Source organism: Gorilla gorilla, chromosome 5, assembly GCF_029281585.2.
Source record: "Gorilla gorilla gorilla isolate KB3781 chromosome 5, NHGRI_mGorGor1-v2.1_pri, whole genome shotgun sequence".
Taxonomy (NCBI): domain Eukaryota; kingdom Metazoa; phylum Chordata; class Mammalia; order Primates; family Hominidae; genus Gorilla; species Gorilla gorilla.
In genome coordinates this window covers 21,493,936-21,521,901 of record NC_073229.2, presented here as the reverse complement: position 1 = coordinate 21,521,901, position 27,966 = coordinate 21,493,936, and the positions used below count along the sequence as shown (strand labels likewise).

Here is a 27,966-nt window from a genome sequence, read left to right as displayed (position 1 = left end):
GTCTTCTGCAACCAGTGATTTTGATACAGAATGGTTGGGCTCCTGGCTAAACCCCACCCTTGGGCCTGGAGCCACAGCCCTAAGTGAAAACAGCTGACCCCGTTTTCCACCCAAATGTTGCCTTTTTGGCCTGCCATGCCCCTATCCTGTGCCCATAAAAAGACTTCAGCTGGCAGAGCAACACAAGCGGCTGATGCAAGGGGTCGGGGATGCAAGCTGCTGAACGCAGGGGATACAAGCGGCTGAGCATCAGAGACTACAGATAGACGCAGCTAACTTCAGACGGTGCAGCTTCAGGGAAAGATCACCTTCTTCCCGCACCATCCCCTTTCCAATTCCCCATTCTGCTGAGAGCCACATCCATCCACCAATAAAATCCTCTGCATACACTACCCTTCAGTCTGTTCCTGTGACCTAATTCTTCCTGGACACCAAACAAGAACCTGGGTGCCGAGAGGGCAAGGGCTTGGATGCTGCTGCGGGGCCTGCGCAGAGTCTGCTCTCATCAGAGAGGAGCGACCAGCTGTTTCCAGCATTTGTTCTCTCCAGTTCCAGCACTCACCTGCTCACACGCTCCCTCTCGCGAGGAGTGGCCAGCAGCGGGCTGAGTGAAATGCGCCACTCCAGTTCCCGCCTACAAAGCATGTCAAGGTCAAAGGAACAATCCCGTCTCAATTTGTTGCAGTAGATATTGCTCTTGGTTTTGAGTATCGGTATGAAGGAATGGACTTAAACAGAGGAATGTGTTTTCTTCCATTGCTATTTGTGTTCTTATTGATGCTCAAGTGGTCACATTTTCAGCAAGAGGCAGCCTTAGCAATGTAACATGAACGATGGCTTTGATTTACGTAGTGATGAAAGTTATGTGTGGTTGTGTAGACATCATCTATGATGATCTCATTCAGAAGGGCCCTCAGTGACAGCCTCTCATGTGTAAGGGACTGGCCAGATCCCATGCCACAAGGAACTTCTTTATGGCCTCATCACCTATTTGTCTGCTTCATTCACACAAGTGTGGTTCAAGTGAATGAATAAATGGATGGGTAAACTTCTGTAGGCCACCAGGCAAAAGTTACATTATGTCAACTGCTCCTGAATACATGTGGTATAACAACCATAGGTAGTCTTCATAAGACACTAAGCTGAGGCAGTGAGGTAGAAGTGGCAGGCAGGAAGAGGGTAAAAATATGTATTGAGACCAGGCGCGGTGGCTCACGCCTGTAATCCCAGCACTTTGGGAGGCCAAGGCAGGCAGATCACTTGAGGTCAGGAGTTCAAGACCAGCCTGGCCAAGATGGTGAAACCCTGTCTCTATTAAAAATACAAAAATTAGCCGGGTGTGGTGGTATGCGCCTGTAATCCCAGCTACTCAGGAGGCTGAGGCAGGAGAACCGCTTGAACCCCGGAGGTGGAGGTTGCAGTAAGCCGAGATCGCACCACTGCACTCCAGCCTGGGTGACAGAGTGAGACTCTGCCAAAAAAAAAAAAAAGAAAAAAAAATATATATAATATGTATTGAGTGCCTGTTTTGTGTAAGCAGGGTTCTAGTCATTTAAGATGTACCTGAATAAAACAAAGAGCCTTACTCTCCTAGAACTTGTGTTTCTACCTGGGGAGACCGTCAGTAAACCATCCACAAGATAAATACAGCAGATGCTGTTAGAAGATGATGGTGCTATGGTGTGCTGTGGAAAATAGAAAGTAGAGGGAAGTGAGAGGGATTGCATACACCAGGATTGTGACTTTACACAGAAGGGTCAGTGGTGCCATTTTAGCAAAGATCTGAGAGAGGTAAAGGAATAAGCTTTGCAGAAGTGTGGGAGACAAATGTTCCAGGTACAGGAAATGACCAATGCCAAGACCCTAGGGTGGCAATGTGTCTGCTTTGAGTTCTAGAGAAGGGGTATATTATACATCGCCTTTTGTGACTCACTTTTTGGCAAACATTATGCTTCTAAAATGAACCTGTATTTTGGAATATATCTGTGGTTCATTAATTCTCATCTTTGTATAGTATTCTATTATATAAATACACCATGATTTATTTAGTCAATTAACATTTGGGTGATATCTAGTTTTTTTGCTATTATAAATGCTGCTATGGACCAGGCACAGTGGTTCATACCTGTAATCCCAACACTTTGGGAGGGTGAGGTCGGAGGATCACTTAAGCCCAGGAGTTTGAGATCAGCCTAGGCAACATAGTGAGACCTCATCTCTCAAAAATATATATATTTTTAAATTAACTGGGCATGGTGATGTGTACCTGTAGTCCCACCTACTTTGGAGGCTGAGGCAGGAGGATCACTTGAGTCTTGGAGCTTGAGGCTGCAGTGAGCTATGATCATGCCACTGACTCCAGCCTGGGCGACGAGTGTGACTTTGTCTCAAAACAACAACAACAACAATAATAATAACAGTAATTAAAATGTACTCTGTGAACGTCAACTAATAACTACAGTCATTTTCACTGGCCAAAGAGAAAGGGACAGGTGTAGGCTGAATTCATGCCCAGTAAAACTAAGTGGCACTGCAGTTTCAAGAAAACTGCACAGAAGCATGAATGAAGGGACAGTGGAAAGGATGCTGGATGATCATGAGACACAATGATACAGCAGCTGCTATAGCAACTTATTTATGTTGGGAGTGGCTATTGGTTTCAGTAAAACAATGCCACTTGTCCATAACTTTAATTTTAACAACTTAACTTTCATTGGTTTTGTAACTTTGTCCTTAATTTTTAAATCAGTTTTTGTTTTATAGCTATAAAATAACTACCCACAAAAGAACATTATTATAAAAATAAAAAAGTCCACACCCATTTAAGAATCTTTTTTTTTTTTGGTCGGACGCAGGGGCTCACGCCTGTAATCCCAGCACTTTGGGAGGCTGAGGCAGGTGGATCACGAGGTCAGGAGTTTGAGACCAGCCTGGCCAATATGGTGAAACCCCATTTCTACTAAAAATACAAAAATTAGCCAGGCATGGTGTCGGGCGCCTATAGTCCCAGCTACTCGGGAGGCTGAGGCAGGAGAATCACTTGAACCCGGGAGGTGGAGGTTGCAGTGAGCCGAGATCACACCACTGCACTCCAGCCTGGGTGACAGAGTGAGACTCGGTCTCAACAACAACAATAAAAAAAGAATTTAGAAGAACCATTACCGTAGGTGGAGAGAAAGTGATCACAGGAGACGCTTTTGTAACTTACCCAACATCCCTTACCTCTCTGTCTTACTCCATTTGTGCTGCTAGAACAAAATACCTAAGACTGGGTAATTTGTAAACAATAGAAATTTGTTGTTTACAGTTCTGGAAGTTGGGAAACCCAAGATCAAGGTGCCAGCAGATCTGGTGTCTGCTGATAGCTACTTCTTGCTCTGTCCTCACGTGATGAAAGGGACAAACACTCTCTCGACTCTCCTTAATAGGGGCACTAACTCCCATTCATGAGGGCAAAGCTGTTATGACCTCACCGTCTCCTAAAGGCCCCACGTCTGAATACTATTGCATTGGGGATCAGGTTTCAAAATATAAATTTTGGAGGGACACAAACATTTAGACCATAACAGTCTCCTTTTCTGCGTCCTAATACAGCCTTGAGTTTGTTTAGCTATTTCATCTCCCCTGTGCAGCCACGTGTTTAGGGGAGACTGCCTCATCCACTTTCCAAGCTCCTGCTGGGTCCTAGCCAGTTGTGGCCACCTCATATAACTTGCCAGTGGTTGGTTTAAACATGAGCATATGATGCGATTTTGTCCAACGAGACCCAAGGGATAGGCTGGTGGGGTGTTTCTAGGAAAGATTTCTTCACTTTTAACAAGAGATACAAAGAAATGTCAACCCCTATCTTGTTTCTCTGAAACAGTTGTGTGTGGACGTCTCACTTGAAACTCCTTCAGCTCCCGTGTAAGCACAGGGAGAAGCTGGAATGCCGGGGGCGGAGGAGCAGAAAGGTGAAAATGATCTGAGTCCTAAGTTTCACATGCATGAGCCCTGGAGAGCCTTATCTCCTGACTTTTGTTTCAGGAGATGGTCAATTTCCCCTGATGTTTGCTCCGTTGAAGGTGAGTTTCCATTACTGGCAGTTCAACACGTTCTAACTGGCACAGGGTCCTATAGGGTCTACTTGAGGATGTGCCCTGGGCTCCTGGCCCACTTGCCACAGCGGGCTTGAGCTCCTGCAGGCTCATTATCCCGGCACCTGGCACAGGCCTGGCAGCCAGTGGACATTTAGTAAAGAGCTGAGGACGAGGGATGCATACTAGATTATAAATAAAGGGACCTAACCTGTTGGCCATACCCATGAGATGGGCACATAAGACCTCTGCGGTGCCCTTTGGGAGGCAGCAAGGATACTGGGTGTCTGCGTTCTCAAGCGGCACCAATCTAAAGAAAGCTGCATCTCAACATAAGTTACTACACACTGGAAGTCAACCGAGTAGAGGCCCAACACTGAATGGCAAATAGCATAATGAAGAGCAAATTAGAACGATTAATAGGAATGCAATCAGAAGCTCTGCAGGAATAATGGAGAATAATAGATCATAAATGAAGTACGGGATTGGCTCGACGGGTGTATTTCCAGCCCAGCAGGCAGCATGCTGTATTCATGCTTCACAGCGACAACAGCAAAGAAAATACATGTGATTTTACAAAACAATGGGCCTAACTAAGCACGCATATTTAGTTCTCTTCAAAAAAGGAGGAGGGAGCCACAGCTGACAAACAATTTGATCTTCTCTCCATTTCCAGCTGGAGATTTTAGAATGAAGCAAGAATGAATTTTTATCTTTTTCAGGTTAACTTTGTAAAAATTGCTTTTATTCCCCAGGTTGGGTGGGAATCGTAACAGAAGACGTAACAACTCTGGGTAAAAAGTGTACCATTGTAAGATCTGCTTAGTAAGTTTCATCAGGTAGTAAGCATGCAATTGATATTATTTGCTTTTCAGATAAAATATGAAAAGAAAATGTATGGAAGTCTAATTTATAGACACTGTAGCTTTGCAACCATAAATAAAACTCGAGTAGGGAACAGAGATAACAAAACCAAACTCACAGAATCTTGGCTTTCATGCAGGCTATGGAATGAACTCTGCCAAGAGGAAACAATCAAGCACTACCTTCTCCCAATAGTGGTTCTTTTTTATTTAAAAATAAATGATGTAAGCAAGTTTGTTCAAGATAGATTTTGAGACCTGCAGGAAACCTGGGGAATGCTGGGCCCCTGAGTCTGAAGATCATTTCTCCTGCTCCTGACTAGCTCATCTCTGCTCTGCTGGGAGGCAGGTCCTGCCCTCGCTATGGAGCAGGTCCGGAGGGCTCCTCACTGGAGGAAGAATATCATGGGTGGCCAGAATTCTGACCTCTGGAAGCCTGATGCCTGAAAATTATACCCCAGGAACCCACTGATTTTGTGAGTTGCCTGGTTGGTTGGAAAAAATTATTTGACTCTGGTTGACAGAAAGTACCAGTGACAGGTGAAGCCAGCTGGGCTTCTGGGTCAGGTGGGGACTTGGAGAACTTTTCTACCTAGCCAGAGGATAGTAAATGCACCAATCAGTGCTCTGTATCTAACTAGAGGATTGTAAATGCACCAATCAGCATTCTGTAAAAATGGACCAATTGGCACTCTGTAAAATGGACCAATCAGCAGGACATGGGCGGGGGCCACATAAGGGAATAAAAGCTGGTCACCAGAGCCAGCAACGGCAACCTACTTGGGTACCCCCTTTGTGCTGTGGAATATTTGTTCTTTCGCTCTTAGCAGTAAATCTTGCTGCTGCTGACTCTTTGGGTCCGTACTACCCGTAAGAGCTACTCACCGAGAAGATCCCCGGCTTAATTCTTGAAGTCAGCCAGAGTGAGAACCCACCGGAAGGAGCCAACTGTGAACACACCAGGGTTATGAGACCAGACTGCCAGCTTGGGCCTGTGCTTGGTTCCACCAGTCGTGTGACTTTAGATAAGTTGCTTAAATTCTCTGAGCTTTAAATATGTATATGTAAACTGGGATTAATAAATAATACATCTTAGGGGGTGGTGTTAAGATTAAATGAGTTAATACTGATTGTATAGCACTTAGAATAATGCTCAGCACACAGCATGTACTTAGGCTTCACCTGTCATTCTTTTAGTCTGTTTTACGGCAAATCCAAGCAGCATTCTAGTGTAGGAGTGTCAGAGCCACACGGATGTTTACACCTGCGTCAGGGCTGTAGGCCTCATGCCACAGCTGATCTGCACAGAAGCAGATGGAAGGGGATGTCTGTGGCCTCACCCTCTTTAAGATTTATCATTTTACTGCCTAGATAAAAAGCGAGACAAACCACAGTAGAAAATGTCAACTCTTGCTTATTGGCCAGGACAGTGTGTTAAGTAACCGAAGCCCTCCCCAAGACTGGCCTAAAACAGACGGGGTTCATTTTTCTCACAAAAGGAGTCTCTAGGAGGGCAGGCCAGAACGTTTGCAGCTGCTCCAAGAGGCCTCAGGGACCGAGTCTCACTGTGTGTTTTCCTCCTCTCATCCTGAGCTGACTGGATTTCCTTTCCATATTTTTTCTCTCACGGTCACAAGATAGCTACTGTTTTGCCAATAGTGACAACTGCATTCCAGGCAGAAAGAAATGGAGAGTGTACAGGGAAAAATAAAGTGCTTTCCTATAGAAGGGTATTGCCCTTTTTGGGGAGGGGCAGCCGCTCTAGGGGTTTCCACCTGCATCTTACTAGATAGAATTGTCGTATTCTCCCCCATCCCCCCCAGCCCCTGGCTGCAAGAGGCTGAGAAATGGAGGATTTTGGTTTTTCAGCTTCTAGAGCAAAGAAAGGCAAAGGGGGAAAAGGGTGGGAGTGATTTTAGGGATACAATCTACAGAATTGACCACATGTGACAATGCCGCAGAGGAATATTCCTGCCTGGGTTCAATTTTTGAGTCACTAAAACATTGCTTAACCTTTTACCACAAAGAACTTTCTGGGTGGAAATGGTTTCTGTCCTAGAAAATGGGCTAATAGTGTTGTCTTTGGGAGCCCAGCATGGAATCCTGACATGAAAGAACGTATTTCCTCTTGCAATTTTATTCCCCAGTGAAAGATTAGGCTTCAAATACAAATTCCCTTGAAACGGACAATACAGGAAGTTAAATTTAGACCTAACGGAGTAACTTCTAGAGCAGAAAATGTCCTGAGACAGGTATTCAGTGAGAAGAGCTGCACTAAGAACAGGTGTGGAGGCAGTTTGGCCTTAACAGCAAAATCTGCTGCTCCGCAATGTTGCCCAACCAGGGCATTTTTGTCAACTCGGCGCTAATGTGGATTTATTTTAGGAAACTAAAGACAGTCATTTATCACAAAAAGTAGGTTAAAAACAAAAGAAGCCCTTTGTTCAAACCAAGTCTTCCAGGTCACTCTGGTGTGTCTAACAGCTAAGGGTCTGGCTGTAGTGGCCACTGCAGGGCCAGGGCTGCCTTCCCCTCTCCCCTGCCTTCCACATCAACTCTGGGTTCTGGATGTTTCTGTTTTTTGGGGTTGGCATCAGTAGTGAGCACAGCTTATGTGCAGGTACAAAGTGTTTTAAAAGATTTTTTTTCCAACAGTTTTTCACAAGAACTCTTTCTTTTCTTTTTCTTTTTTTTTTTTTGTAATGGACTCTCACTCTGTCACCCGGGCTGGAGTGCAGTGGTGCCATCTTGGCTCACTGCAACCTCCGCCTCCTGGGATCAAGTGATTCTCCTGTCTCAGCCTCCTGAGTAGCTGGGATTGCAGACACATGCCACCACGCCTGGCTAATTTTTGTATTTTTAGTAGAGATAGGGTTTTGCCATGTTGGCCAGGCTGGTTTGGAACTCCTGACCTCAAGTGATCCACCCACCTTGGCCTCCCAAAGTGCTGGGATTACAGGCGTGAGCCACCGTGCCCAGCCCACAAGAACTATTTTTATTGTCAGTAAGTGGAAGAAGTGATGAGTGATTTATTTGTGTTTCCCTGGGGTCACAGGGTCCAGGGTGATGTGCCGCAGGACTTAGAACTCACACGCTGCAAACTTGTTGCCTTCCCTCTGAAACACAGGCCCCAAATTTGGTGCACGTGTGCATCAGCGAGCGCTTCTTCAAAATGCAGATTTGGGGACTGACTCTGGCTATTTGGCTTCAAAATTCTTGGATGGGACCTGGAAATCTGCATCTTCCACAAGGAGCCCAGGCAGCCTTTACTGATGTGGAGCAGAAATCACACTTTTGAGAAACCTTGTTCTCTAGCCTGGTGTCTTAGTCCATCTGTGCTGCTATAACAAAATATCTGAGACTGGGTAATTTACAAATAATAGAAATTTACTTCTGCCAGTTCTGGAGGCTGGGAAGCCCAAGATCAAGGCATCAGCAGATTTGATGCCTGGTGAGGGCTGCTCTCTGCTTCCAGGGTGGCACCTTGTTGCTGTGTCCTCACATAGTGGAAGAAGAAGGGACCAAAGGGGATGGGAAGGGTGAATTCTCTCCCTTAAGCTGGTGTGCCCCTTCCACCATGTGAAGACATAGCAAGAATGTGTGAGTAGCCCTCACCGGACACCAGATCCACTGGCACTTTGATCTTGGACTTCCAGCCTCCAGAACTGGGGGAAATAAATGTCTGTTGTTTATAAGCCACCCAGTCTACGGTGCTTTGTTATATGGTGTGGATGGACTAATACTCACATGGCGAAGTGGCTTGCACTAGTCAGGCACAGCTAGAAAAGCAGAGCTGGGATTCAGACTCATGCCTGAATTTTGTTCCAAAACCAGAACTGCGACCTCTTGTTTAGATGGCTTGTGGACTACTCATTGTATTGAGAGTACCACTTTACTTCCGATTCTGCCCTGTATTTTTACTAAGTGAATACAATCTCAAGGATAACTTCTAGAATTCATCATTGCTTCATTATATTTCCAGTTGCCCCACACTAAATTTATCGGTCCCAATTAAGTCCATATAAAGAGGAGTATCAGCGGAAGAATAACAAGGTTCATAAATTTGGAAAGGAGAGCTTCATTTCTTATAAAGGGTTGCAGCCTACCAGATGGCCATTCTGACAGGCAGGAAGCATAGCCTCCGGCCAGAATCCAGAAACAGACACTTCAAGGGTGGGAAGAATAAGGAATTTATGCTGAACGGGGTGGCCAAATATACATATTCAATAAGCTACAGGAGGATCATAAATATTTATGAGAGAGGTAACCTGCGAATGCGCAACCAAGCACGATGCCTCTCTACATTCAAAAAATGGCAGTGTCAACATGATGGGGTTGAGTATTTGCCCTCTGACATCAAAAGATGAAGAGGGAACACAAAAACCCTCTCTGTGCATCCTCTGTAGGCCAGCCGGAACCACTCTGTGGTTGGTGGTCTCTTATCAGGAAGGAATACTGGTGGGTTGTTTTGTCCAAACTTCAAAAGAGGTGCAGCGGTAGGTGGTTGGTTGATGTCTGGGTGGTCTTTCCAAAAGGCTGGTTTCTGTTTAACCTTAGGGAAGAAACCCTAAGGGGGGTTAGCAGGGGCCTGTCCAACCTCCCAGTGGTCACGGTGGGGAACTCAGTTTTCATTTCCCTGGGATACCCCTGGCCAAGAGGGGATTGGTTCAGTTGGTTGGGAGGCACAGGATTTCATTTTTTTCAGGGTGTTAGTGTGGAAAAAACACACAAGCTGCAAGTGCGTTTTCCTATTTTCTCACTCAACAACACAACAATCAACACAGATGAAGACTTCTGTGAACAAATGCGGGAGATTTCTCCCCAGCTGCAAACAAGCAAGCAGTTCTTCAGGGGACACCAGCTGGGTGTCCTCTAATTCAACTACAATGCTGTTTACCTGGAGGTCGTGTCAGATCTCACAGTGCTCAGTGTCTGAGGCTGCCATCCTTAACCCCAATCACTAGTCACAATTCTGGGCCTCCGGAACTTCTGACCTATTAGCTTCAAGTTGGGGTTCCCACAATCCCCTCTCTGGGTTTGATTAATTTGCTAGAGTGGCCCGCAGAACTCAGAGAAATACCTTTACCAGTTTACTTAAAGGACATTACAAAGGATACAGAAGAAGAGATGTGTAGGGCAAGGTATGGGGGAAGGGGTTTGCTACCCTCCGGAAACCTCCACCTGATCACCTACCTGGAAGCTCTCCAGATTCTGTTCTTTTGGGCCTTTTATGGACACGTCATTATGTAGGCATGATTGACAAAACCATTGGCCATTGGTAATCAACTTAACCCCCAGCTCCCTCCACTCCCTGGACATTGAGGGTTGGAGCTGGAAGTCCTGAACCTTTAATCCTGCCTTGGTCTTTCTGGAGAACAGACTTTTCCTTAAACAGTCTAGGGAGCCCAGCCATCAGTCAATCATTAGCATATGAAAAGACATCATAAAAGTCAATTATAAAAAGACACTTGGAGATTCCCAGGATTTTAGGAGTTGTATGCCAGGAAACAGGGGATGAAGAACAAATATATATTTCACAATATCTCCCCTTGAGATGAGATTGAGAAATACAATAAATTAGAAAACAGATTTCATACCAGCATAACCAAAATAAATCTTTGCCAAATTCAGACGCAACTCAAATGTCCATTGACCTTAAAAACAATGACAACAAAGCCAACAACAACTGGAAGACCTTCCACTTTCAGGGCCAGGATGGGCAGACTGCAGTGGAAACCGGGGTGTGGATGCCACGAGCCCGCCTGAAAGCAGAATTTAGGAAGCAGCTTCTGGAATGTACTGCAGGTCTCAGTAGGCCATGAGTCTTGTAAGCCCAATCTGCCTTCACTGGGCTTGTCTGCAGCTTGGCCTCGTGCCCCTGGACACACGTATGAGGTGAAGATGGCAAAGAGATTCACATGCTAAGAAGCCACCCTCGTCAGGCTGGCCTGTGCTGGAGTTTAGTGTCTGTCATGTTGGGGTGTGGCACCTTTGTTTGCAGGCTAGCCTTTATATACCCCTGTATTTCATTGTTTGCTTTTGTTTTTTCCTTTAGTCGCCTAGTAAACATTTCTACTGGAAAACCTTGCCTCAGAAGAACTAAGAGGAAAAGCAGTGTCCACACCCAGACCAGCCTCGCCAAGGAGGGCAGAGGTTCCCCTCGAGGACGGTCTTGGTCAACGTGGCCACAGCTCCTGCTCCAACTAGCACTCAAAGGAGTCTGCTGGGGCCCCAGGGAACACGGGGGGCAGTGGCGCACCCTCAGTGATGGCTGCTCTGTAGACAGAGCCCCAGGACTTCTCTCCCTCCTTCTTCAGCTCTCTGCCCTGTTGCTCTGCACAATCACAGCGCTTGTCACTTACATGTCTGTTTACCTGACCCCTTGCCAGCCTGTCATTGTTATTTTGGTATCCCCAGCACCTATGTGATGTGTAACATGTAATGAAGGTTTCTCTCATGAAACCAAACGGTGAGCACTGAAGTAGGGGGAGAGGCTGCATGAGCAAAAGGACCATTATCCTCTCTCTTCTACCAACTGGGAGGCCAACAAACTGAGGAGATGGGCTGCCCGGTGATGGGAGGACAACATGGTGCAGCGTCCTTGGAGAGCTTCCGGTAGGCCTCAGGCTGCCGTGAGGGAGCTTTGGGTTATTAGCTGTTAAACTGTTGCTATTTTGAAAAAGTTGAAAGAGCACTGTGCACTATGTGCTCAAGTGCATTGGACTCAGGAGATGGTTAAGAGGGGGTGAGTTTGGGGAATGCTTGCACTGGGAGAGAACTTGGGGTACAATTCCATGCGTGTCTGTGGGTCTCTCCACAAGATGGCACTCATCTCTTGTTCTTAGCTCCTGCTAATGAAAAGTTTGTAATTTTTAAATCCCTGCAGAGCAATGAGGATGACTTCCGTTTCCTGTATTGGCAACTTACATGTTTTATTTCCCTGCGAACCTGGGCCATGGTGAGGGTAGCTGCATTAGGTACTGAAGTCTGGTGAGCCCTACGGGGCACAACGTGGTCGCACATCCTGCAAAACCGGGCTCCCTAAGTTAGTTTCAGCACAGGTGTTTGGAGTGGTCGCTAGGGTGACCTGTTTGAGTAACTTGCCCTATTCGATGCTGGCCTCGGCTAGTGGGACTGCTGCCATTATTTTGTATTGCTGTAACAGTCACCGGTCACACTGACTTTGTCTCTGAACACAAGCCTGGGCTTGTTTGTGATTAACAGTGTCAATCTGCAGGAGAAAGATCCTTGGTCTCTGAACTTCATGAGAGGAGTTAAAAAAAAAATTGCAGACTGAGGTACCCAGTATAAACCATGAGGAGAATCCTTTGGAAGTCTTTTTACCACCCTTGGGACGCAAGGAGTGCGCTTACTCATGGGATTGTTGTATTATCAGAAGTAATGTACTTTATCAAGTCTCTTTCCCTCAATACAATCCTTCCAAGAGGATGCTGCCCAGGAATTTATAGGATGAGGCAAATTCCAATGATGCTAATCTGGCCTCATTGATAGATCTCCAAAATCTTCCAGTTGACCCCAATTTTCACCAGTCTTGAGAAAATTTGCAATGGGCCATCCTTCCCCCTTCCTCATGTCGTGCCACAGGGCCGAACACTCAGTGGTGCTGGAGATGTTTGTCACACTTGATGCAGAATCTCGTTTCATACAAAGGCCACAGGGGAGACAATTCCCAATTCAAAAACATTTAAAACAGTATGCATGTAGGCAATCCTTGCAAATGTCACCAACTAATGATAATAATCCGTCCTGTTTCTGCAGGGCCTTATAATACATGTGCACTTACATCTCTATCCTGCCTGCAGCCCCATCAAGACACCAGGAGACAGATTGTTAGGTCCATTTTGGAGAGAAGGAAATGAAGACTCAAGAAGGTCATGATTTCTACAAAGTCACAAAGCAGGCATGTCTCAGAATTGGGATAAAAACCTATGTTGCCTGAGTCTTGGCCCACTCTTTCCTTCAAATCCTTGGTTGTTTCTGGGTGCCAGGCACTGTTTTAGATATTAGGAACACAGCAGCAAACAACTGTCAATTTACAAGAGAAAGATCCTTGGTCTCTGAACTTCATAAGAGGACTTAAAAACAAATTGCAGGCTGGGCGCAGTGGCTGGCCAGGATCGTGAAACTCCATTGCTACTAAAAATACAAAAATTAGCTGGGCGTGGTGGCGTGTGCCTATAATCCCAGCTACTCAGGAGACTGAGGCAGGAGAATCTCTTGAACCTGGGAGGCGGAGGTTGCAGTGAGCCGAGATCGTGCCATGGCACTCCAGCGGGGCAACAAGAGCGAAACTCTGTCTCAAAAATAAAATAAAATAAAATAAAATAAAAAATAAAAATAAATAAATAAATAAATAAATAAATAAATAAATAAATAAGGCCAGGCACAGTGGCTGATGCCTGTAACCCCAGCACTTTGGGAGGCTGAGGCAGGCAGATCATGAAGTCAGGAGTTCGAGACCAGCCTTGCCAAGATGGTGAAACCCCGTCTCTAGTAAAAATACAAAAATTAGCTGGGCATGGTGGCGTGTGCCTATAATCCCAGCTACTCGGGAGACTGAGGCAGGAGAATCTCTTGAACCTGGGAGGTGGAGGTTGCGGTGAGCCGACATTGCGCCATTGCACTCCAGCCTGGGCAATAGGAGCGAAACTGTGTCTCAAAAAAAAAAAAAGTTGCAGCCTAGCAACAAAGTATAAGCCATGAGGAGAATCCTTTTACCATTTCTTAAGCTTTCAGACCACCCCTTTTGACACAAAGGATGCACTTATTCCTGGGATTGGCCTGTTGGGTGGGGTGCAGTTTTAAACAGGGGGCTCAGGTGACATTCAAACAGAGGCCTGAAAGTGGAAGAGGTGAGTCACGCAGAATTCTTAAGGAAGAGCTTCCAGGCAGAGGGAACAGCTGTCACAAAGACCTGCCATGGAAGGGCCTAGTGTATCCCAGGAAAGCACTGAGCCACCTGCTGAGGGACCTGGAGACCACAGTCTGACCTCGGCTCCTCTTCTGACCAAGACGAAGCCATCAAAGGACTTCAAGCTGACATGTGCTATGATATTTCTGACATCTTAACAGGGTCGCTCTGGGAGATTTCCTTACAATATAAATTGTCAATATAATCCAAGAAAACAATGGCCCAGAGGAAAAGAGTATTACATGACTATTACTGTAGGTCTCTCCGTGAGGTGACAATCACAAGCACTGTCTGTGGGGTGCCTGCCATGGGCCAGGTAGTTGGCAGGGGGCTTTCTTTACCCACAACATTTCATCCCGTCCTTGCCGTTGGCTGCATGATGTATTTATTATTATGCCATTTTACAGATGAGAAAACTGAGACTCGAGTCCACAGGCTAACCAGTGGCGGCCTTGGGCCATCACTCTACGGCCCTTCGCCTCTGTTGTGAGCACGTGCATGTCAGTCAAGGCTGAAACGATCCCTTCAATGAAAGAAAATGTGATATTTGGTAAAGTGCCTTGAAAGAAATACTCTCATAATAAGAATTGGTAAATGTTGTCTAATTAACACATTGGCAGTGTTCTTCATGTCATTTCTACATGCCATTCAACCTGCAAATATTATTTTTTAAAATTAATCTAGTAATATTTAATGCTTTTTAAAGGGAGCCTTTGATTAACTTTGGTCCCATCAACAAACACAAATTGCATTAAGCTTTTTGAACAGCCTTTGTAAATGTAATCATTTGACTTCCTTAATCGTCTGATTAACAACAACGAAAAATCTTTCCAAGTACTTAATAATTCCTGTAAATATAACAAAATCTAGACATATAATAAATTTTATATTCTCTTAAAATATCAACATAAAATTATAGTCTACATCAACTTTTTAACTCCACATTTTAAGTTAGAATTACAAGTTTGACTGACACTCCAGCACACAAAATCCTCTTAAATGTAACAAATTAGGAAAAGGCCAAATATCCACAGATTACCTCCTAACCCCAAGATATCAGAAATAGATTTGATTCATCTTCATCATTTCTACACTTAATTCTGTCTCTTTTCAGGATTACAAGTCATTTTCCCACTAAAAAAAAAAGATTCAGAATAAATTTGGAGTTGAATTTTCAAGTGAATTTTTGGGGCCTCCTTACCAGCTGGCTGAGGTTGCATCATGAGCAGGGATGTTAGCTTGGATGCAGGAGTTAGAAGTAGAGAGGTCAGGATGATTTTTGTTGATTTTGTACTTGCTAAGTCACTGTCTTGCAAATAGATCAGCTCCTAGTCCTGGCCCCTACATTCGGTCATATGTCACCTGCTTCTGTACACTTAGAGATGCCTGCAACCTTGCCAGGTCTCTGTAGCACATGGCTGGATTTAACGACATCGTTTCTGGTCTAATTCTATTCTAAATTCTTTTCATATTCTGCACATTTGCTGCAGCTGTAACTTCCAGCCACTGCTCAAAGATGAAGATGGGGCTTAAAGCTAGACAGTGGAGTGAGGCTAGCCAAGGTCAGAACTGCAGAGATGGCAGGTGTGTATGTGCTGGGTGAGGCCAGCTTGTTGAATGTTGCCATGGCCCGTCCTCCTCATTCGCCTCTGGGAAACACAGGAGGAAACTGCACAAACAGAACCTGTGTGCATCTGAGCAGCTGCATCCTCAGAAAGATCTGGCTAAGGCAGTGACATCATGAAACTGGAATTTCTTTCACTCTGGAGAAGTGAAAAGAGCTGCAAACGGATCTTTAGGGACTGGTTATTATTCCCTGTTTTAATGGACATTTCTTTCATCTTAAAGTGCATTAAAAAATTGATGTGGCAATATAAATACCACCTTCCCCTCCACCTTTTTTTTTTTTTTAAAGCAAGATGTCTCTTGAATTTGTATTTGTTTTGCTATTTAAAACTAAATCTTTAAGGAAAGCCAACGCAAATGCAAGCTCTTCAGTGCTTATGCTCACTCAGTGGACTCCTTGGTTCCCAGCAAGCTCTAGCTGCCCAACTGAACTTCTCTTTGTGGGTTTTCAGAGGGCTGGGGAATGGAAATGGGTTGGTGTGGTTCTCCAGTTTGCTCGTTCTTTGCCGTATGGCAGGCTTTTCACACACAGATGGGCTGCTGAATGTTCTATCATTGCAGACTTGCCTCCAGACCCAGGTATATATTTCAAGAGCAGAAACCATTGGCACAATCACCCCTTATTCTGTTTGTGGAAGAAAGTTGCCATCCACACAGAAAATTATAGTTTTGGCTGGGCGTGGTGCCTCACAGCTGTAATTCCAGCACTTTGGGAAGCTGAGGCGGGTGGATCATGAGGTCAGGAGTTTGAGACCAGCCTGGCCAACATGGTGATACCCTGTCTCTGCTAAAGATATAAAGAATTAGCCAGGCATGGTGGCATGTGTGTGTAATCCCAGCTACTCGGGAGGCTGAGGCAGGAGAATCACTTGAAGCTGGGAGGCGGAGGTTGCAGTGAGCCGAGATCACACCATTGCACTCCAGCCTGGGCAACAGAGCAAGACTCTGTCTCAAAAAAACAACAGAACAAAACAAAAATTATAGTTTCTACACATGTGGGTTTGGAATTTGAACAAGTTATTTTATTCTGGGAATGCTTTATCATCGCCTAAAATGACGGCTTCTTTCCTAGTTGTGATTTCTCTTTGCCACGTTACCAGGATGCACAGAACACACAGGGAGCAAAGCTCTGGGTTTGCCTCTTGCAAAACTGAAAAGCCACATTAGGGATGAGGCAGTCATCTGAGCCAGCATCTTGTCTGGAAATAATTATGGCTTGCTCACAAAGCCGTGGAAATCTGCAATGCAGAGAAATACAACATCCTTGCAAACTCAAATAAAGGGAAGCAAATCCTTTTGGACACAGCTGTGCCTAAGACTCCCGGAGTGAAAGGAGCAAAATTGTACCTATGACCCACTGTGTCTATTGGAAACCCTAGAATCAATGTCATGTTCATCACCCTGTTAAATAGCAACAGATTTATGAGGAGAGAAGCTTCCAGAAAGACTGCAGAATTATCTTTTTTGGTGCAGTTTGGGACTTTAATTCTGAAAGGATTAAAACCTGTCCAGGTTCTTCTGGTGTGTTCCTTCCGTCTATACAAGGAGCATGTGATTTTTTAAAAATGTTGACTTTGCAGATCCCATTAGTTAGGTGGGAAATTGAGACACCAGAGAGGCATGAGGTTCCTCATTTAGTCTGGACTCAGTTCCTTTCCTAAATTAAAGGAAATGTAGCATGCTGCTGACTTTGTGAGTTTGCTTTCAGTGCATGCTATGTGTGAGGTTGGAGAGAGTATGGGATCAAGCAGAGTTGGGAACAGGCCCCCCCCAAAATCTGGCCATTAACTGGCCCCGAAACTGGCCATAAACAAAATCTCTGCAGCACTGTGACATGCTCGTGATGGCCATGACGCCCATGCTGGAAGGTTGTGGGTTTACCGGAATGGGGGCAAGGAACACCTGGCCCACCCAGGGCAGAAAACCGCTTAAAGGCGTTTTTAAACCACAAACAATAGCATGAGTGATCTGTGCCTTAAGGACATGCTCCTGCTGCAGATTACTAGCCAGAACCCATCCCTTTATTTCGGCCCATCCCTTGTTTCCCATAAGGAATACTTTTAGTTAATCTATAATCTATACAAACAATGTTTATCACTGGCTTGCTGTCAGTAAATACGTGGGTAAATCTCTGTTCAAGGCTCTCAGCTCTGAAGGCTGTGAGACCCCTGATTTCCCACTTCACGCACTATATTTCTGTGTGTGTGTCTTTAATTCCTCTAGCGCCGCTGGATTAGGGTCTCCCTGACCGAGCTGGTCTAGGCAAAGCAGTGTGATCCGTTTGCAACATCTGACTTTTCCTTTCTATTCAGCCCAGCACAGGGGCCAGCCAGAGCTCACAGTCCCAGCCTAGTAGGGATTGGCTACACAAGTCTTTTGAAGAACGAGCCCAGATGCATATTTATTTTGAGTTGCTCAAGAAACTCGGTTGATAAAATTGCAAGTGTGAGAAGTGAGGCAGGAGAATCTGTAGTTTTATCTCAGTCTTCTCCTGCCACCATGTGTGTTGGAGAAAACAAGTGCACAAGAAACTGGGGCTGGGGGTTCACCAGGGGTGAGGGAAGGGGAGTTGGTGTTTAATGGGTACAGAGTTTCCATCTGGGAAGATGAAAAAGTCCTGGAGAGAAATGGTGGTGGTGGCTCCACAACACTTTGAATGTACTCAGTGCCACTGAACCATACACTTCCAAATGGTTAAAGGTGGTAAATTTTATGTCCTGTGTATTTTAACATGATGTTTTAAAAACTTAAAAAGTAAGGTAGTGGGAATCTGTAACTCAATTAGGCAAACTCTAAGATGACCCTGCGAGTCCTTCTCCTGGAGCATGTTCTCGAGAATCTCCCCTTGAGTGTGGACAGGACTTGATGGTATTTCACTCCTGGGATTAGGTTACTTATAAGGGAAAGATAAAGCGATTTTGCAGGTGTAATTAAGGTCCCTAATCAGTTAACTTGGAGTTAAAGAAAAGGGAGATTTCCCAGGGTGAGCCTGCCCTAACTAGGCCCTTTACCTGGGGGCTTCCTGAGGAGAGATTTGAAGCAGCAGAAACCCCCTCCCTTGTCCCCAAAGATTTGCATGTTATGGAGAGGGCCATCGGGCAGGGAGCAGCAGGTTGCCCTAGGAGCTCAGATCCTGCATCCTCCAACCACAACGACCTGAATTCTACCAACAACCAGTGAGCTTGGAAGGAGTCTGTGCCTCAGAGAGGACTGCAGCCCTGGGCAGCATGAGGATTTGAGCCTGGTGAGACCCTGCGGGAGACCCCACTGATGTGTGCTTGGATCCCTGGCCCATGGGAACTGTGAGTTAGGAAGTCCGGATTGCTGGAAGTGGCTAAGTTTGTGGTCGTTTGTTAGACAGCAGTAGAAGATGACTGTAGCCCTGGTAGTCACGGAGGTGTGTGTGTGTAGCATCTGCTGCAGTATAGGCAGGTATCGTCCATGTAGCCAGTGCGCCTTGGCAGCTGCTCTGCACAGGGGAAAGAGGCCAAAGGTATCCATCCACGGAGGGAAAGCACTGTGTGGGGGACAAGGTGCAGGTGACCTTGTTGTATTTGACTAAATTAATATCAAACTGAGGTGATCCAATGGAAGAGCCCCAGGGAAATCAGAGCTGCGTCCTACAAAACACATTCTCCTCTCATAGGAGACGAAGGCATGGGTTAAAAAGCACACTTTCATGCAGCACACAAACTTCCAAGGGTGGATCCAAAGGGAGAGACCTCTCCTCCTCACACGGCCAGGCATGCAATTTTCATTTTTTGTGTCCATAAAGATGCGTGCTGGCCGGGCGCGGTGGCTCACGCCTGTAATCCCAGCACTTTGGGAGGCCCTGGCGGGCGGATCACGAGATCAGGAGATCAAGACCAACCTGGCTAACACGGTGAAACCCCATCTCCATTAAAAATACAAAAAATTAGCCAGGCGTGGTGTCGGGTGCCTGTAGTCCCAGCTACTGGGGAGGCTGAGGCAGGAGAATGGCGTGAACTCGGGAGGCGGAGCTTGCAGTGAGTGGAGATGGTGCCACTGCACTCCAGCCTGGGGGACAGAGCGAGACTCCGTCTCAAAAAAAAAAAAAAAAAAATGCATGCCAGGGAGGAGGGAGATGGCTGAGTTGTGTGTGCCTGGAGCTGTGAAACACTGAACTGTATGCTAGAAAGCAGTACCAAGTGGATATGGTCAATATCTGCCACCACGGGCAGTCGCGTGGCTTCTCAGTTTCTGCACCTATAAAATGCCAGGATCAAACTGGAGTGCCGGGTGTGGGGATGAGATCCATCCAGGGAGCCGCGGTCCTCTGATCAGAGGCGGGACCATCACTTCCATCCCAGGGATCTCCCCCAGAACCCAACTTTTCAAGCGTCGAACATCTCTGAGGTGCTCACAGTTGTTTATTACTAATCACGCAAGGACTGACACAGAGGCTAGGAGAGGGAGAGTGGACTTCGTGTCCCTGTGAAGCCACATCCTTCACATCACCTAACAGGCCCCGCCCGGAGTAGAAGTAAGCAAGTGGGTGAGCGCTGTCGACATGACCAGCCGCACTAGTTTCGGGAGCTGGATGTGGGGTGAGTGAGTCCATGGCTTACAAGGGCAAGCGTGCACTGTGCTCCCCTTCATCCCTGTCCTTCCACAACTGATTCTCGGCATGGTAGCCGGAGTGATGGCTTAAAATACAAAGCACATCATGTCACACCCCTCCTTGAAATCCCCCAGTGCCTTCTCACCTCACCAGGCATAACCAGCAGACTCTCGGCCTGCTCAGCAAACAACGGCCACCCTGACCCTGCTGTGGCTCCCGATGCTTTGTGCTTGCTGCTCCTCTGCCTGGAATCCTCTGCACTGTGTCTCCTCAGCACTGTATCTCCTCACTGAGACTCAGCTCCTCAGGGAGGCCCTCCCTAACCAACCCCTCTAGACAGGCCCCTCCCGCTTCCCCAGGAATCTTCACCCTCTTTGTCATATAAGGCTGAGGAACGGAGGAGACTGGAGAAAACCTTGAGGTATCGAAATGAAATTAGACCTAGAGTTATAAATTCATGAGATGCATATCTGTATCTTACATATACCCAGAGTTAGATAATTGTTATAGATGTATGTGCATGTATGTATATTTATGTATGTTTATATCTGTGTGTGCACATATATACATGCACATACCTGCTATCTCTGTCAGCTGGAAGGGCCTAGAAGCAATGACAGCCTGGCAGGCACAAGCGCAGCCAGCACTCAGGCCTTGGTTGGAGAAATGGCCGATTCCAGCACAGGGGTGGGGAAAGTCCAAGAGAATCTGGGAATGTATTTTTGTGCCAGATACCAAAGAAGCACCCAAGAATAATAAGAGTAATGGGGATATATCAAAAAGAGGCAGGTATTTCACTCCTGTAATTAGGTTAGTTATAAGGGAAGGATAAAGGGATTTTGCAGGTATAATTAAGGTCCCTAATCAGTTTACTTGGAGTCAATCAAAAGGGAGAACTCCCAGGATGAGCCTGACCTAACTAGGCCCTTTAACTGGGGGCTCCAGGGGGCTCTCACAGGCCGATTTTAGAATGATTTCGGCATCAAAATAAATAATTGGATTACAATACATTGTATGAGATAGGAATCCATGAATCCATACTCATAAAAACATAAGTAATTCAATAAATAAACAAATGAGGAGTAGGAAAATCTCTTCCTTACAGTAGAATGCCAACTAATAAATGTAGAGGGAACGATGGAAAGATAATCACTCTTAGGCAACAGTAACAGTAGTTGTTGATCCATGTGGGTGTCCCTGGTGGGTGGAGGTTTGATGAGAAACAGGATGTTGGCAAAACATTGAACTACCTTCCTACAAACCACTATCAAATGCAAGGGGGAAGCGGCAGACACAGCTGGACTGCATGATCAAGGTGAGACCATCTCAGGTAGGACAGGTGGCACCATGCGCCTCCTGGTTTGATGCACTAAGAAGGACACAGCATCTCCTCGGTGGCATTACAGCCTTGAGTGCCAGAGGGGTCTCAGCCCAGGTATGAAGGACCTGTGCTCCTGTGCCAATGGCACAGCGGCAGAAAAAGACTTGGGGCTGTTCCATATGGGAACAGACTGAGGTGACCAGAAGCTCAGTGCAAGGTGTGCTGTCTCAGAGCCTGCACAGAAAAGGCTGGTGGGCCCTTGGTGGAATTTGCACCAGGTCTGTGGATTGGATGGCTGTGCTGTATCCGTGTTCATTTCCTGACTTGGACAGTCTTGTTTTGGGGTGACAAAGAGTGCCCTTGTTTTTAGGAGGTACACAGTGGGATATTTAGGGATGAGGGCACTGCTATGGTCTAAAGGTTGTGTCTCCCAAAAAGTCATCTGTTGAAACCTAATCACCAAGGTGATGGTATTAGGAGGTGGGGCCTTTGGGAGGTGAGTGGAGCCCTCATGCATGGGATTAGTGCCCTTACACAAGAGGCCTGAAGGAGCTCATTTGCCTCTTCCTCCACATAAGGACACAGGGAGAAGGTGCTGTCTATGAAGAAGAAGGCAGGCCCTCACCAGACACCGAACCTGCTGACACCTTGATCTTGGACTTCCAGCCTCCAGAACTGTGAGAAACACATTTCTGTTGTTTATAAGCCACCCAGGCACAATGTCAGGATACATATAGCCAATATATGTCAGCGTGTATATATATACACACAACCTATTGTATGAGACAGGTGACATATCCTGACTATACACACACACACACACACACACACACACATATACATACACTGACACACATATATTTGATATATATGTATATATGTATATGTAGAGAGAGGGTGATGAAGCAATGTAATGTTATTAACAATTATGAACAATTAACTACACAGTTGAAAACAATATTAACAATTGGGAAGTCTAGGTGAAGGGGAAAGAGAGCTTTTTGTACTGTTCTTACAACTTTTCTATACATTGGTAACCTCTTCTTAATCTACCTTCCAGGGTTTTTGAGACGACCAGATGAAATAATGTTAAATCTCTATTAAAAGATGTTTTAATGCAAACATATGTAATTACCTTGATCATGTCTCATTTACTTATTAGCCATCTTCCTGCACGAGACCGTGAGCTCCATGAGAGCAGGGCCTCACCCTTTACATCCTGCTAGATCTCCCTGCCTGGAACAGTGCCTGGCATAACAAATACCAAAATATATTTCAGTAAAAATACTCAAATATCTGTTGAGTAATAAATGAATCACAGAAATTAGGTCAATTGTACACTTACCATTATTATAATATCATGATGTATATATATGTTAGTAAAGAGAACTTAATCACCTTCAGTCTGCCTCTTAGAAATCTTAAAACCTATTTGCAAATCTACTAGCTTATTGATTTGTTATTAGAGTAATTACCGATATGTAACTAAAATATACTTCCACATAATTAAGTATATTCATTTGCATGATAGAATTTGATCACTTTCTTAATGTAGTGGTTGAAGAGAACTGTCATTTAAACAGTGCAGATAAAGCCCTGAGAAATAAGTACGCATTTCCTATTAGAGAAATGTTCTCCAAGAGACATTTAAAAGGACCTAGGATGAGGACCCAGCATGGCCCTGCGTGGAGCCGGGACTTGGGTTTTGTATGGTTGCACGAACTGCCACTGGCTGTTCCAGAATAAAGTGCCCTACAACACATGTTTTCTAGCAGATAGTACCTTCTCGTCATATAAAAGCTTGGGCAAATGTTCAGAGTGGACACAAAGTCAAGCGGGATCATCAGCAAAGAGAGGGACGATAAACCAAGAAACACTTGTTCTTATCAGAGCCAACTCCGTGTGAATGATATTCCGCAGTTCGTCACTCCAGCTGCTGGAACAGAACGTTCCAGGGAGATGGGATTTGCCCCATTGCTTTACTGGAAACAGTGGGCGGGGGTGCAGATCTGGTTCTTAGGAAAAGAAGACTTTAGCCCTGAAGAGCCAAGATGTAGTCCCAACGCCTCAGAGAATGTGTCTGGCATGAAGTGTAAGTAGCAGATGTAGCTCTTTTATTCCTTTCTAATAACACAGCCTACAGAAATCGTTCTTTCCTTTTTCCTATTCCTCTTCAAGCTGCTTCATGTACCTTCACCATCCCATAAGTCAAAATCTGCTCCTGCGATTCCCTATTTCTTTTTTTCTGTAACTATTTCTTTTTTTTCTGTAACTGGGGAAAATCCCTTACCACACTACTTTCCCTTCCTGCCTTTCATCCCTATAATTTCAGAATATGAACTTCAAATAATCTTAGGGAGAAACTGAGAAAGACTAGCAGTATAAAGGATATAAAATGTGGACAGCACATTCAAACACCAAGATTTCAAAGCTAAATAGAACGATGGATCCAGCAGTCTTAAATTCCTGAAGCACGGCATTTCTAACACGATACTGAGTAAAATATCTTTATCTGCGTATCTGGCTCTATTCGGTCTTTTTTCTCTCACTTACATTTTGAATTTCATCCTGTTGAATTTCATATCTCACCCTAGGTGCCTTAAATTCTGTGTGTATGTGCACCACCCACATCACTGCCCAATTTGGGAGCAGTCCTAGTTAACATTTTATTTACTACAGAATCATAAATAGATGTACTGTAATATCAAAGGCACTTTCATAAGCCATCTGTTGACAATATTCTAGATCTTCTCACAAGTCATATCTTATTAAAAGCCTGATTCATACAGACCAGATGTCCAACAGTAAGGAAATGGTTTAGTAAATGATGGTACATCAAGATCATGGAATATTATGCCATAATTAAAGTTATAATTATGAAGTCTATTTTGGAACACAAGACATTATACACTTTTATGAAAAAATACATAAGAAGTAGGTATTCTCTGCTTATAACTATGCTAAATATTGATGTACTGGAAAAAGTTGAAGGTAATATGCAAAAATGGTGAGGATATGTATTGTTTTAAAAATTATTTAATCTTGGCCAGACACAGTGGCTCACACCTGTAATCCCAGCACATTGGGAGGCCGAGGCAGGCGAATGACAAGGTCAGGAGATTGAGACCATCCTGGCTAACATGGTGAAACCTTGTCTCTACTACAAATACAAAAAATTAGCTGGGCGTGGTGGCACACGCCTGTAGTCCCAGCTACTCAGGAGGCTGGGGCAGGAGAATCGCTTGAACCCGGGAGGCAGAGGTTGCAGTGAGCCAAGATCACACCACTGCACTCCAGCCTGGGCAACAGAGTGAGACTTCATCTCAAAAAAAAAAAAAATTATTTAATCTTGATGATAGATTATCCTTAAGCAAACAAACAAACAAACAAACAGAAACATAATTTGCAAAATTTCTGAAGGAAAGTGTGACCCATAGGGTGATCTGGAGCTTTCTTGCTTATGCACTAAATGCATTTGGTCATAACCCTGCCTGAGAACACTAGGGAGTTTTCTTCCTCCCTGTTTATATTATTTTAACTCTGTAAAGAGAGCTAAGTATGTCTGATTTGCCCAGAACTGTAAGTGGACTGTCAGTGAATGAAGTAGTCAGAGACACAGTGGGCAAAATTTATTTCTTGATTCAGAGAATTTGTATTGGGACATTCACCCTGAACCAAAATCTGGGGGATACCAAGACAGACACAGTCCCTTCTAGGCAGGAACACACATCTAATCCCAGGTAGACTTGTCAAGCTTACATTGCACCTCTGCAGTTTTTTCATAAAGAAGACATTTAGATTTCAAGAGCTTGATGGACATTTGCTGTGTTTTACCGCCCAGTACAGTGACTCCACTTTTCCCCCACTATATATAAGAGGTCTTGGTGGGAGGGTGAATTCAGAGGCCTGTCTCCCAAGATAGAAGCAGAGGGGGTCGGGCCATCCTCCTTCCTGGAGGGATATATCCACAGGAGTGGGCATGAGCCCGGAGCCTGGCCCTTCATTTTGCCCATCTGCACCCTGACTTTTGGGCAAGGGCTGGGAGCAAGGGCCAAGGTTACTCTCAGAAGCACAGCCAGTCTTGGGGGAGGTCGTTGCTGTGTCATTGGGTTTCACAGCTCCCTCGTCTCTGCTGGTTCCCAAGCTTGGTTCTTCAGTCTTCTATTGATTCCACGAACCACACTTACATCCTTGAATACTCCTCATCCACCCCTCTTCTTTCCAGTGAATTCCTTTCTGCTTATCTTCGCCCGAGTTGTTTTCAGTTGTTTGTGGTCAAGAGCTCAAATAATACAGAAAGGAACGTCATCCGCTTGGTTTAACATCTCAGTTAGGAAGAAGGCAGACCTAGAGGCAAATCCTGCTTCAATCATTAAGAAATCTGGATGGTTCCTGAAGCTATGAATGCCTCAGTTTCCTCATCTGAAACTGGGAAGAATGACCACTGCCTCCTTAGTGAAGGCTAAATGAGAAAATATAAGCTAAGAATCTGGCAGTGTGCCCTGCTTATACCAGGATATTCCAAAGTACTTTTTTAAAAATTCCCCTTTCTTTCCTCTCTGTCCTTTTCCTCAAATAAATACGTGAGGAAATCTGTTGGCTGGTAGAACTTTAAAACCAAACAAAGGAAATTAGAATCTATAGTTCTTTGCTCCCTAGTTTCTGGTTTTCTCTCCCATAATAAATTCTCAGGATAATCATTGGCATAACATTTCTGTCTGTAGAACTGGATAATTGGATTTTAGTAATTCTAAAATCAGCAGACAGTTTGCTAATGGAATAATCTTCATATTTGTTGACAACAGTGAGGAATAAAATAATAATTTTTTGTTGACAATATTAAAAACCGAAGCTGAAAACCCCTTTCTGTTCATTGTTGCCCATAAAGGGAGATGCAGGGAATTTACTTCATTGTCAAATGATATATATATATTTTAAACACAACAACAAAGACCCCAAGCTATCTTTCCAAAATGTCAGGGCCAACTGGCCCCACAGTTTAATCCAGAGCAGTGGGAGCAGCCACAGCAGCAGGCTCCAACCAATTGCTCTAGGGATTGACAAAGTTGACTTCCCATCTCAATACACGCCTCACTGCAGGAGCAGCACATTCAGCCTGGTTGGGAAACAACCATCAAGATCTGGTTTTGTGAATGGTAAGGTCAGACCCATGTATGATCAATCCGAATTCGCATAATTCACTTGAGTCTACTATTCCTCAGTTTACTCATTACATGTGGCTGAACAAGGAGCTGAGACCCTCTAAAATGTATTATTAATTCATCTATGGACCTGGCCAGGCAAAGAGGAGTTGGTTCCTAAAAATGATGATCTTGTTGCTTTGGAGACAGGAGCGCAGTTCACAAAACCTAGAACGCTGTGGTTGAGGCTCACTCTAGGGCCGGCATCTCTTGTTCCACCATACACCTCAGCGGCTGGTGTTTGCAACGTATTCTCCATCCACTAATTGAAATGTTACAAATAATTTAATTCCACAGGATGATTTTATGTAATAAGCACACAATCCAGCTGATCCCATTTTTCACTCTTTGACCTAGACCCTAGAGAAATGTTTCCAAAGAAGGAAAAGGAATTTGGACTCAGTATTCAAACAACAAGAGTAATTACTCAACAAAGAAGTCAATTAAGCAAATTACCCACGAACTTGGTGGCTTCTAAAGCATGATCATTATTTATGATCCCTCACATTTTCGCAGGCAAGGAATGTGGGAGAGTCTTGGGGTGTCTCATGAAGCTGGCAGTTACCTGGAGGCTTGGCGGGGCAAAAGGGTCCACTCTGCAGGCCACACCCTCACGATGGCGGCCGGCGGGTGCCAGCCGCTGTCTGGAGACCTCAGCTCCTCTCCACGTGCTCTTCTTCACCGTGCTGCTTGTGCCACATGGCATGCTGGCTGTTTTCCCCTGAGCTAGCAAGCCAAGGGTCTAGGTCTGTGGTTCTCAGCTGAGAACAGTTTTGCCCCCTAATATGGTTTGGATCTGTGTGCACGTCCAAATCTCATGACAAATTGTCATCCTGGTGAATTTCTCGTGACTGGTTTAGCACCATCCTTTGGGGCCCTGCTCATGATAGTGAGTTCTCATGAGATCTGGCTTAAAAGTGTGTGGCGTCTTCGGCTGTCTCGCTCCTGCTTTTGCCATGTTTGGTGCCTGCTTCCGCTTTGCTGTCCGCCATGAGTAACAGCTCCCTGAGGCCCCCCAGAAGCAGATGCTGCCACGCTCCCTGTTCCTGTGCCTGCAGAACTATGGGCCAATTGAACCTCTTTTCTTTATAGTATATATATAATATATATATACACTATATATATAGTATATATAGAGTATATATATACACTATATATATACTATATATAGTATATACAGTGTATATACTATATATAGTATAGTGTATATACTATATATAGTATAGTGTATATACTATATATAGTATAGTGTATATACTATATATAGTATAGTGTATATACTATATATAGTATAGTGTATATACTATATATAGTATAGTGTATATACTATATATAGTATAGTGTATATACTATATATAGTATAGT

The 27,966-nt window shown here is 44.8% G+C and overlaps 1 protein-coding gene across 4 annotated transcripts in view; it reads right to left on the bottom strand.

Moving 5' to 3' along the window:
* Positions 1-27,966, bottom strand: part of LOC101129165 (protein FAM50B) — a 161,510-nt gene that overhangs the window by 92,797 nt on the left and 40,747 nt on the right. For 3 of the 4 annotated variants that reach the window (XR_010134166.1, XR_010134168.1, XR_010134167.1), the window contains exon 2: positions 22,536-22,648. The exons of the other annotated variant lie outside the window; for it this stretch is intronic. The gene's annotated coding sequence lies outside the window, so the exon portion shown is untranslated. The remainder of the gene's footprint in view (positions 1-22,535; positions 22,649-27,966) is intronic. 4 annotated transcript variants of the gene reach the window in all.